Source organism: Ambystoma mexicanum, chromosome 9, assembly GCF_040938575.1.
Source record: "Ambystoma mexicanum isolate Mex_15411 chromosome 9, UKY_AmexF1_1, whole genome shotgun sequence".
Lineage (NCBI taxonomy): Eukaryota > Metazoa > Chordata > Amphibia > Caudata > Ambystomatidae > Ambystoma > Ambystoma mexicanum.
Window position 1 is genome coordinate 1,250,843,349 of NC_090931.1, and position 10,582 is coordinate 1,250,853,930.

Sequence of the window (10,582 nt, forward strand, 5' to 3'; positions counted from 1 at the left end):
TTCTATTGAGTCCCAGGGCCACAGGGAAGCCCTGAGGGTGGAACTCTGTCAGCTCAGGGTAACTCTGGTTGAGCTTGAGGCTTCAGCTAACACGAGGACAGAACAGCAGCTGGAGCGGCTCACACGTATGCTCTCTGCTGAGATGCAGGCAACTAGGGAGGAGATCCGGGCATCCCGTGAGTTGTTGCATGGGGACCGCCGCACGATTATCCTCCAGAACCAGACCTTCCACACCCGCATGCTTGCTGCCCTGGAGGACCAGACTAGGGCTTTGTGTGGGCTGCCTCCCATAGTGCCACCACCTCCTGATGCAGCTGCAGAGGGTGAGGAGAGCGACAGCAGCGATTCTCCCACAATAGGGTAGCCGTGCAGGCCATGAGCCCATGGAGGTGTTTTTTTTTCGCAAGATCCACACAGGTGGGTTTTGGTGTGCACCCTGTCCTCTGACCTCCTGGGTGGCCTCCCCCAACCCCCCATGGCCATTTTTGATTTTTGATTTTTGATTTTTGTTTTTTGATTTTTGATTTTTGATTTTTGGGGCAGTGTGTTGCCTTGTGTGGCTCCCGTGGGCATACGCTGTATTGTGGCTGGGCACATGCAGGCTTGACCTGAATTTGGGTCAGATGTTTGGGTTTGTGTGACACACACCCTTCTGCTTCCCGATTCCATGGGCTTGCAAAGGGTGTGCCCAAGTGACATTGACTTACACAGTGATGTTGGACTTCCATTTGATGTGTGGGCAGTCTGTAGTCAATACTGTGTATATATTTCTAGTGCATATTGTTGTTGTATTGTACACTGCATGGTGTATTGAAATGTGCCTCTGCATCCATCTCATCCTCCTACTTTGCAGGTACATTTCTCATGTCTTCACAAGGCGGTCTACTTTGGAAATGGAGTCCATGTTGTAAGAAGTGCACCTACACTTTTGCGTGGCGCTAACACTGTACAGTTGGAAGCGTTCCAAGTGCTGGCATTATCAGGTAGTGAGGCTACCAATTTTTAAAGTTCTTACTGTCATGTTTATGGTCGGTTGGAGGTTGTGTAGGTGATTAGTATTATTTGTAAAAATGTGGTAATGTGTGTTGTTGGTCCTGCATTACTGTGAGCATTTCATTTGTGGCCAGTTCCATTAGGGACATTGTAGTTGGTGACACTTGTGTCATGTTGTGGTGATTAATTTGTTTGCTCTCACATAGCTTGACATGCCATGGTGTGTTGTGTGGCGGTGCCAGGGAGGGGTTGGGTGACATGGCACTAATCTCATGTTGTATTTTACAAGTGGGTATTCATTTTTGCAGCATAGAAGTGTGTCTTTTGATGACACTGCATTGGTGGTGTTTGTATAGGTAGGGATGCACACATTGTGACACTTTCAGGTGAAAATTCTCAGGCTGCTATGGTTCTGACAGTTGACTGTCCCTTAATTCATCAGAATTGTCTGATTGAGTCATCATTGATTGTCAGATGGTATGTGCCAGGGCTGTGTGCACTCCACAGGGGTGTGATTTCTATGTGAAGTAATTAGCACCAGCTGCGCACGGGCTGCCTCACCCTGTGCCCTTTCCCCTCCCATTCGCAGCGGGCGTGCATTTGGTTGGGGATGTGGGGACACCACCATGTCCACAGCCAGGCCCCGGCGTGTTGCAACATTGTGCAGGACACATGCTGCCACTATGATCCTGCACACTACTGGGGGAGCGTATAACAGCTGCCCGCCAGAACGGTCAAGGGAGCAAAAGCGTGACTTGAGCACTCCGAATGTGCGCTCCACTATGCCCCGGGTTGCAATATGGGATGTGTTGTATCTTACCTCAGGAGGCGTGATGGGGTTCCGAATTGGCGTCATCATGTGGGTGCTCAGAGGGTAGGCACTGTCCCCTGGGGAGGTGGTGATGGGGATCATTAGGGGGTAGTGACATTACTCTGTATCTGTCATGCATGCGTGTGCTGTGGCATTTATACTCACCAAGCAGCCATGCATCGCCATGCCGCCCAGCTTCCATGTCCCGGTTTAGGGTTGACATCCTGTAAATGAAGCTGTCATGGGTGGACCCTGGATAGTTGGCATATACTGAGGTGATGATTCCCCTGGCGTCACATACTCCCTGGACGTTGATGGAATGCCAGTGCTTGCGGTTTCTATAGATGTGCTCAGATGCCCCGGGGGGACGTAGAGCCACATGGGTGCAATCAATGGCACCTAGCACTTTGGGGAATTGTGCCACCCTGTTGAAATCCTGGCTGACAGCCTGCCTTTCTGCAGGTGTTCTGGGCAGGTATATGTGCCTGCGGACTGATGGGCGTGCAGTGATGATGGCCAACACCTGGTGTAGGCACTGTGACTGCGTGGCCTGTGACACCCCCCCCCCACTATGGCACTTGTCCGCTGAAATGATCCGGTAGCCAAGAAGTGCAGTACATTGAGGACCTATTCCAGGGGCCTGAGTGCTTGGGAGCACAAGGTGGGTGATGTGAGGTCATCCTGCCACTCACTGACCAGGTTGAGTATTATGTGTGGTGGAAACCTGTACCTCCCATACACCTGGTCATCAGGCACACCAAATAGGCTGGTTCTGGGTGTGAAGATTCTGGCCCTGACTATCCTCCTCCTCCTCCTGCAGTATCCCACGGCCACTGCTGCTAGGAACGGTATATTCATCCTTGCGTCTGAGCTTGTTTGTTGTTTGCACACTCTTTTATGCTGCGCGGGACGTGCACTGTGTTTCCGGATTGGACCTTTTTTTTGGACGCGTTGTAGGCGACCGTGTAAATCTTCCCGCCCACCCCAGGAATACACGTGACACGCTCTCCCAGGCCCAGTCGCAAGTAAATATTCCTACCCACCACAGGACTACACGTACCCCACTCTCACAGGCCCAGTCACGTGTGGAAGTTCACGTGACACATGTAATACACGTACCCTGCTGATATCGCGTGTGGAAGTTCACGCGGACCCATAATACACGTACCCTGATGAAATTGCGTGTAAGACTACCCGCTCACCCCTGAAATACACGTACCCAGGCAAATCGCACTACTGGGGGGTGGAGGGGTGGGAGACATGAGTCGGGGCCTGGTGGAGGGTGCCCCTGGATGCAGGGGGGTGGGGGTGCAGGGAGATAGGAGTGGGGGCCTGGTGGAGGGTGCCCCTCCATGCAGGGGGGTGGGGGTGCAGGGGGAAATGAGTTGGGCATGAGTGGGGCCTGATGGAGAGTGCCCCTGGATGCAGGGGGGTGGGGGTACAGGGGGACATGAGTTGGACATGAGTGGGGGCCTGGTGGAGGGTGCCCCTAGATGCAGGGGGGTGGGGGTGCAGGGAGACAGGAGTGGGGGCCTGGTGGAGGGTGCCCCTGGATGCAGGGGGGTGGGGGTGCAGGGATACATGAGTGGGGGCCTGGTGGAGGGTGCCCCTGGATGCAGGGGGGTGGGGGTGCAGGGAGACAGGAGTGGGGGCCTGGTGGAGGGTGCCCCTGGATGCAGGGGGGTGGGGGTGCAGGGGGACATGAGTTGGACGTGAGTGGGGGCCTGGTGGAGGGTTCCTCTGGATGCTGGGGGGTGGGGGTGCAGGGGGACATGAGTTGGACATGACTGGGGCCTGGTGGAGGGTGCCCCTGGATGCAGGGGGTGGGGGTGCAGGGAGACAGGAGTGGGGGCCTTTTGGAGGGTGCCCCAGGATCCAGGGGGGTGGGGTGCAGGGGGACATGAGTTGGACATGAGTGGGGCCTGGTGGAGGGTGCCCCTGGATGCAGGGGGGTGGGGGTGCAGGGGGACATGAGTTGGACATGAGTCGGGGCCTGGTGGAGGGTGCCCCTGGATGCAGGGGGTGGGGGTGCAGGGAGACAGGAGTGGGGGCCTGGTGGAGGGTGCCCCTGGATGCAGGGGGGTGGGGGTGCAGGGATACATGAGTGGGGGCCTGGTGGAGGGTGCCCCTGGATGCAGGGGGGTGGGGGTGCAGGGAGATAGGAGTGGGGGCCTGGTGGAGGGTGCCCCTGGATGTAGGGGGATGGGGGTGCAGGGGGACATGAGTTGGACATGAGTGGGGCCTGGTGGAGGGTGCCCCTGGATGCAGAGGGGTGGGGGTGCAGGGGGACATGAGTTGGACATGAGTCGGGGCTTGGTGGAGGGTGCCCCTGGATGCAGGGGGTGGGGGTGCAGGGAGACAGGAGTGGGGGCCTGGTGGAGGGTGCCCCTGGATGCAGGGGGGTGGGGGTGCAGGGATACATGAGTGGGGGCCTGGTGGAGGGTGCCCCTGGATTCAAAGGGGTGGGGGTGCAGGGAGACAGGAGTGGGGGCCTGGTGGAGGGTGCCCCTGGAAGCAGGGGGATTGGGGTGCAGGGGGACATGAGTTGGACATGAGTGGGGCCTGGTGGAGGGTGCCCCTGGATGCAGGGGGGTGGGGGTGCAGGGGGACATGAGTTGGACATGAGTGGGGGCCTCGTGGAGGGTGCCCCTGGATGCAGGGGGTGGGGGTGCAGGGAGATAGGAGTGGGGGCCTGGTAGAGGGTGCCCCTGGATGCAGGGGGGTGGGGGTGCAGGGATACATGAGTGGGGGCCTGGTGGAGGGTGCTCCTGGATGCAGGGGGGTTGGGTGCAGGGAGACAGGAGTGGGGGCCTGGTGGAGGGTGACCCTGGATGCAGGGGGGTGGGGGTGCAGGGGGACATGAGTGGGGGCCTGGTGGAGGGTGCCACTGGATGCTGGGGGGTGGGGGTGCAGGGGAACATGAGTTGGACATGAGTGGGGCCTGGTGGAGGGTGCCCCTGGATGCAGGGGGTGGGGGTGCAGGGAGACAGGAGTGGGGGCCTGTTGGAAGGTGCCCCTGGATGCAGGGGGGTGGGGGTGCAGGGAGTCAGGAGTGGGGGCCTGGTGGAGGGTGCCCCTGGATGCAGGGGGTGTGGGGGTGCAGGGGGACATGAGTTGGACATGAGTGGGGGCCTGGTGAAGGGTGCCCCTGGATGCTGGGGGGTGGGGGTGCAGGGGGACATGAGTTGGACATGAGTGGGGACCTGGTGGAGGGTGCTCCTGGATGCAGAGGGTGGGGGTGCAGGGATACATGAGTGCGGGCCTGGTGGAGAGTGCCCCTGGATGCAGGGGGGCGGGGTATAGGGGGACATGAGTTGGACATGAGTGGGGCCTGGTAGAGGGTGCCCCTGGATGCAGGGGGGTGGGGGTGCAGGGGGACATGAATTGGACATGGGTGGGGCCTGGTGGAGGTTGCCCCTGGATGCTGGGGGGTGGGGGTGCAGAGGGACATGAGTTGGACATGAGTGGGGGCCTGGTGGAGGGTGCCCCTGGATGCAAGGGGGTGGGGTTGTGTTAGGCGGAAACCTGTGCAGTTCCCTCTGGGACCACTGCAAAAGATTTAGGACTACAGGTGTTTGGCAGTAAACCCACTTGGTAGCAGTCTGTACCACACAGATTCACTTGGTAGCTGCGGCTGAGCAGTCAGACTTCCCTCAAGAAGAGTTAGGCAGTATGTGGAGTATACAAGATAGGGCAATTTACACAATAGAACAAGCAAGCACGGAACAAGGCTTCGGTGTAAAGATATATAGTTATTTATTTATAAAAACAGATCTATGAAAACACACTGGCACTAATACGGTAACCACTTCAAGCACAATTACTATAAGAAAAATCAATCCCCCTAACAATAGTTCGACAAGTCTAGGTTCAACGGCACCACTTATTTACAGACAGAGGTGAATGCTTTAACCTAGATGGCACTCTAGTATTCGTTAGGACGGGAGAGAAAAGGCAGGGTATGAAATCAACTCGGTACCAAAACTTTTACGAACAAATGCAAGGCAAGTAAGGCAGGGTCTACTGTAGATTGCAAAGTTCAGAGGCCAGGCCCACTCGGAGAGAGGCGAGGCGATATGTCCCAAAAAGTATCACAGTGGAAATGCACTTCCAGTCTTTGTTGCAAATTGTTATAGAAAGATTGGACCAGTTCGGAACAGAGAGGTGAGAAAGCTTGGAGGCGACCCAATGGAGAGGCGAGGATTCAGACACCTCACACTAACCAACACAAGGGAAGCCAGGCGGACACGGTACCTTGTTTGTGGAGGGACAGCTCCGGCGGGGGCAGTTGTTCCTGGTGGTGCATGCACGTCGGGTCTTTGCCAAGAGAAGAGATGATCTCGTCGTCGAAGGAAAGTTGCAGATCGTTGCACCACCAGGGAAGAGACCAGCCGCGGAGTGCTCTGTCACAAGGCACCACCTTTTGGTCGCGGTACAGGGGTAGTGGCTATCCAGTTGCCGGGGTGCTCTGCACGGGCAATTCGACCACTACGTCCAGGAATGAAGACAAAGCAAAGGGGACTGGCTGTTCCCACCAGTCAGGGGAAGAGACTCTCCGGCGGGGAGATCTCCTCTGTCGTCGGGAAGTGGTGAGTCGGTTCAGCAGGGCTCCACCGGAGGTGTCGTCGTTGCAGGTCGGCTCAGCTTTACCCTCGTCGGTTTCTTAGGTCCTGTGGCGACTTCTGAAGATCCAGTTCCAAAAGCCCTGCATTTATGCAGAAAACCCCCATTCATTCAGCCTAGCTGTCACTCAAAACACGCTAAGTGGTGAGCGGGGTGGCTCACCACTTGGACCAATCACACCAGAGTGCGACTTGAGTTGGCAAGGCAACTCAGTCCAGGGTGCCTAAACCCCCTCCCACACCCCCTGTGGTACCCAGACAGAATGGCACCACTTTGGAGGGCCTCTGTGTAGAGGCCCGCCAAAAGTGGAACAAAGGGCTCAACCTTTGGTTTAGGAGTCACAGAGACGAACACAGACGCCATTTTAAAAACCGAGTTCTGGCAGAAAATACCAACCGATAGATTTATTTAAGATAAATAAACCGGTGGTATGTTAGAGATTAACGAGAAAAAGTATTAACCTCCAACAATGGGAAGAATCCCATAGGGTTATATTCGGGGTCGAATATAACAAGTAGTTTCCACTGCCACCAGCCAAAACTCGACGAGGGGGGACGGGACAGTGCCTCCTCGATTAACAGACCCAGGAGTAATCAAATTACCCCTACTAGTATGTCCACAATAGGATGGTTTGTACTAGTTCTGTTAGTAAATTTAGGTCTAGTAAAGCCAATGGTGACTTTACATGCCCGGGGAGACAGTAGTCAGTCCCCAGGTATGGAGTCTAGGATGGAGGTCCGCTAGGACGTCCAGTGGTACGGCACGGAGGGTGCGGTGTAACACACATAGAAAAACATATGAGACCCTATGGGGTAAAAGACCCCATAGTCCAAAGAACACATTGACATTCAAAGGAATTACACACATTCATGCCCAAGAGTGGGAAAAAAGAGTCTCACTCTTGGCAGGATGGAAAAAAACAAACTCCAGAAATCCAGCAAAGCTGCTGGGGGACTGACTAGGTTAGGAAATTCAGCCTAAACAGAGAATTCTCCCTAACAGGTTGCAGGGTTGACAGGAGTGGGGGCCTGGTGGAGGGTGCCCCTGGATGCAGGGGGGAGGGGGTGCAGGGATACAGGAGTGGGGGCCTGGTGGAGGGTGCGCCTGGATGCAGGGGGGTGGGGGTGCAGCGATACATGAGTGGGGGCCTGGTGGAGGGTGCCCCTGCATGCAGGGGGGTGAGGGTGCAGGGAGACAGGAGTGGGGGCCTGGTGGAGGGTGTCCCTGGATGCAGGGGGGTGGGGGTGCAGGGAGACAGGAGTGGGGGCCTGGTGGAGGGTGCCCCTGGATGCAGGGGTGTGGGGGTGCAGGGGGACATGAGTTGGACATGAGTGGGGCCTGGTGGAGGGTGCCCTTGGATGCTGGGGTGTGGGGGTGCAGGGGGACATGAGTTGGACCTGAGTGGGAGCCTGGTTGAGGGTGCCCCTGGATGCAGGGGGGTGGGGGTGCAGGGAGACAGAAGTGGGGGCCTGGTGGAGGGTGCCCCTGGATGCAGGGGGTGGGGGTGCATGGAGACAGGAGTGGGGGCCTGGTAGAGGGTGCCCCTGGATGCAGGGTGGTGGGGGTGCAGGGGGACATGAGTTGGTGGGCAGTAGTGCAAGGTGACATGTGGGTTGGCTGGGGGGCATGGCCATGGTGGATGGGCTGCCTGCGGGACATGTGCAGGGGTGCAGGGTAGTCCCCTGTGGTGTGGGCCGCCTGCAGGGGCCATGGAGGGTGTAGAGGGGACAGCTGGGAGGACCCACACGGCCAATTCACGTGTAGGACTCACCGGCACCCCCGAAATACACGTAGGCTGCTGGATTTGCATCTGTAATTTCACGCGCACCCGGAGTACATGTACCCTGCTGAAATTGCGTGTGGAACTTCACGCGCACACCGAACTACACGTACCCTGAGAATTCACGTGTGAAACTTCCCGCGCACCTTGGAATACACGTACCCTGCTGAAATCGCTTGTGAAACTACCCGCGCACCCCGGAATACACGTACCGTGGCCAATCACAAGTGGAAGTTGCCACGCGCCCCGTAATACACGCACATGCTATTTTTCACACAGCCGGTGTCCGTGTTTGTCGATACCCCTTTGCACCTCATTTTTCCTAGAGGGCCACAGTATGGATCATTCATCATAGCTGTATATAGGTGCTTTTTGTTAGCGCACATTTTGGCGCACATTTATTTCAGGTGCAGGGACGCTACCGCCTGCTTTCTTGTGGCAGACTTGTTTGGCCCTGTGCGCGTCTTTGACCGTGCGCTAGTTTGCCCTATTCGATTCCATGAATACGAGTTGTGGGCGAGCGTGTGGGCGTTCCGCGCACTTGCCTCCTGTACTTCCCCCGTGACGCCCATATTTTCACGCGTTGTTCCCCATTCCGATTGTTACGCCCCGTGTTCTGCCTAATTTTGTTATGTGCGCCGCGCTATGTGCGATTTCCCAGCGGCCGTGGCGCACGCTGTTGGATGACCTTTACGCCAGCGTGCGCCGTGCACTTTTTCAGCGCACATCCAATATTTTTCTCGCGCACAGGCTTCCATGAATCGATGTGCGCTGGTTTCCCTGCGATTTTCACAGTTGCACTACGATTTTCGCACTTTTACTCCGAATCGCACGTTTTGGCACCTCTGCGCCCAATTTTCGGAGCACATTAATTCCATTAATCGGCCTATAAGTCTGGCGCTCACATAAAGGCTCGTAATGAGCTTTAACCTTTCTGTGTGGGATAATAGCTTCTATTATAATATGTTCCAAAAGTTTCATTGGTTGCATGTAAACAACATTAAACTGAGGTTGGATTCCCAATCAGAAAAAATGTAAAGACTTTGCAAAGTAATTAAAAAACCAGAAGATTTATTATATAAAGAAGCAAATATAGGATTGAAGTGTAGTTAGTTCTAGTGCCGATCCATTTCGGAGTAAAACTCTATCTTCAGGGCGTTAACGATGCCTAGGTATTCGAATTATATACAGACAAATATGCCAGGAATTAAGTAAATTACACGTAGTGCATTTGGACAATAATTGTAAAAGATTGAAGATATGCATGGAAAACAGTCATGTAAAGTAAATAAACCAGTTGTATAAAGTAAATAAGTACACACCGAAAATATACATGTGATCAAGTGCGCAGGATTGTAAAAAAACGAGAAAGATAAGAAAAATTAAAAATAAGAAAAACTCCAATTAATAAGAAGCAGTGAAAACCAATATTCATAACATCATCACCTATATTGTGTATGTAATACACTTGTTTGCATAATGTACCTTCATATTGTGTGTGTCCTTGCTGTATTCTCAATTGAAAGCACCATTTGTAATTTGAAGAAAAAAAGAAAAAAGAAAAAATGAAGATAAGGATGCCGTAAAAAATAAGGAATTGTCACAGTATGTATATTTCCAAAGGTGAATGTGATTCTAGCAGTCTATTGCTTTTCTCATCATAGTATATCAATGGTAGTGTGCTGAAACATTGTCATAATTACCTTGGCTTCCCTTTGCTTCTGTGTGAAAAGATTTTCCTCAAGTAACTATACTGCGAAAAACAAATTAGCAAAACCTTTTTTTAGTATGGAGTTCAGAACAGCTAAGGGCTTTAGTGAACCGATGGTGAAATTGGAAGTTTCTCTTACCTATGCGTACTGTTTGCTTTGTTGGAGAAAAGTGCCTTCCATATGAATGCGTGCCGCGCTCGTGCGAGGTGTATTGTATTCTTCAGTTCCCATAGCAACCGCCGCAAGGCGTCACGGGCTGCAGCAAACGTGCTGACGCTCCGGTGCCCCGCATCCCGTGTCCCCATGGAGACTGGGGAACGGGAAGGGCGGGTCGCTTTCAGTTTCATTGCAGTCAGATCAATTGATCAAGAGTGCATTCAATCGCATACGGTGCAACAATTACACGTGCACAAGGTAAAGTGAAAAGAGCAGAACTAGTCCACATAATAGGCTAACAATTACTGTACGTTCATATTTCATCACGTGAAGACATTAGTTAGAGAACGAGCTGCACCCGCATCGTAACCTTAGTGCGTTATTTTTATATGAAGCGTGCATATATTTTGTATAGTCATGCAAAACAAATTGCGTTGGGAAATACAATGTTGTATATGTGAGGGTGAAAAGTGGATCACCGCTCTATGCGAAGCAAAATAACTTGCA

The 10,582-nt window shown here is 54.0% G+C and overlaps 1 long non-coding RNA gene across 1 annotated transcript in view; it reads right to left on the reverse strand.

The window, feature by feature from the left end:
- The window catches only part of LOC138489035 (uncharacterized), a 28,369-nt gene extending 18,244 nt beyond the window's left edge, over positions 1-10,125 (reverse strand). The window contains exons 1-2 of the long non-coding RNA XR_011274745.1: positions 10,058-10,125; positions 9,911-9,960 (exon numbers count right to left, since the gene is read on the reverse strand). This is a non-coding gene — a long non-coding RNA (uncharacterized lncRNA). The remainder of the gene's footprint in view (positions 1-9,910; positions 9,961-10,057) is intronic.
- Between the last annotated feature and the right edge of the window lie 457 nt (positions 10,126-10,582).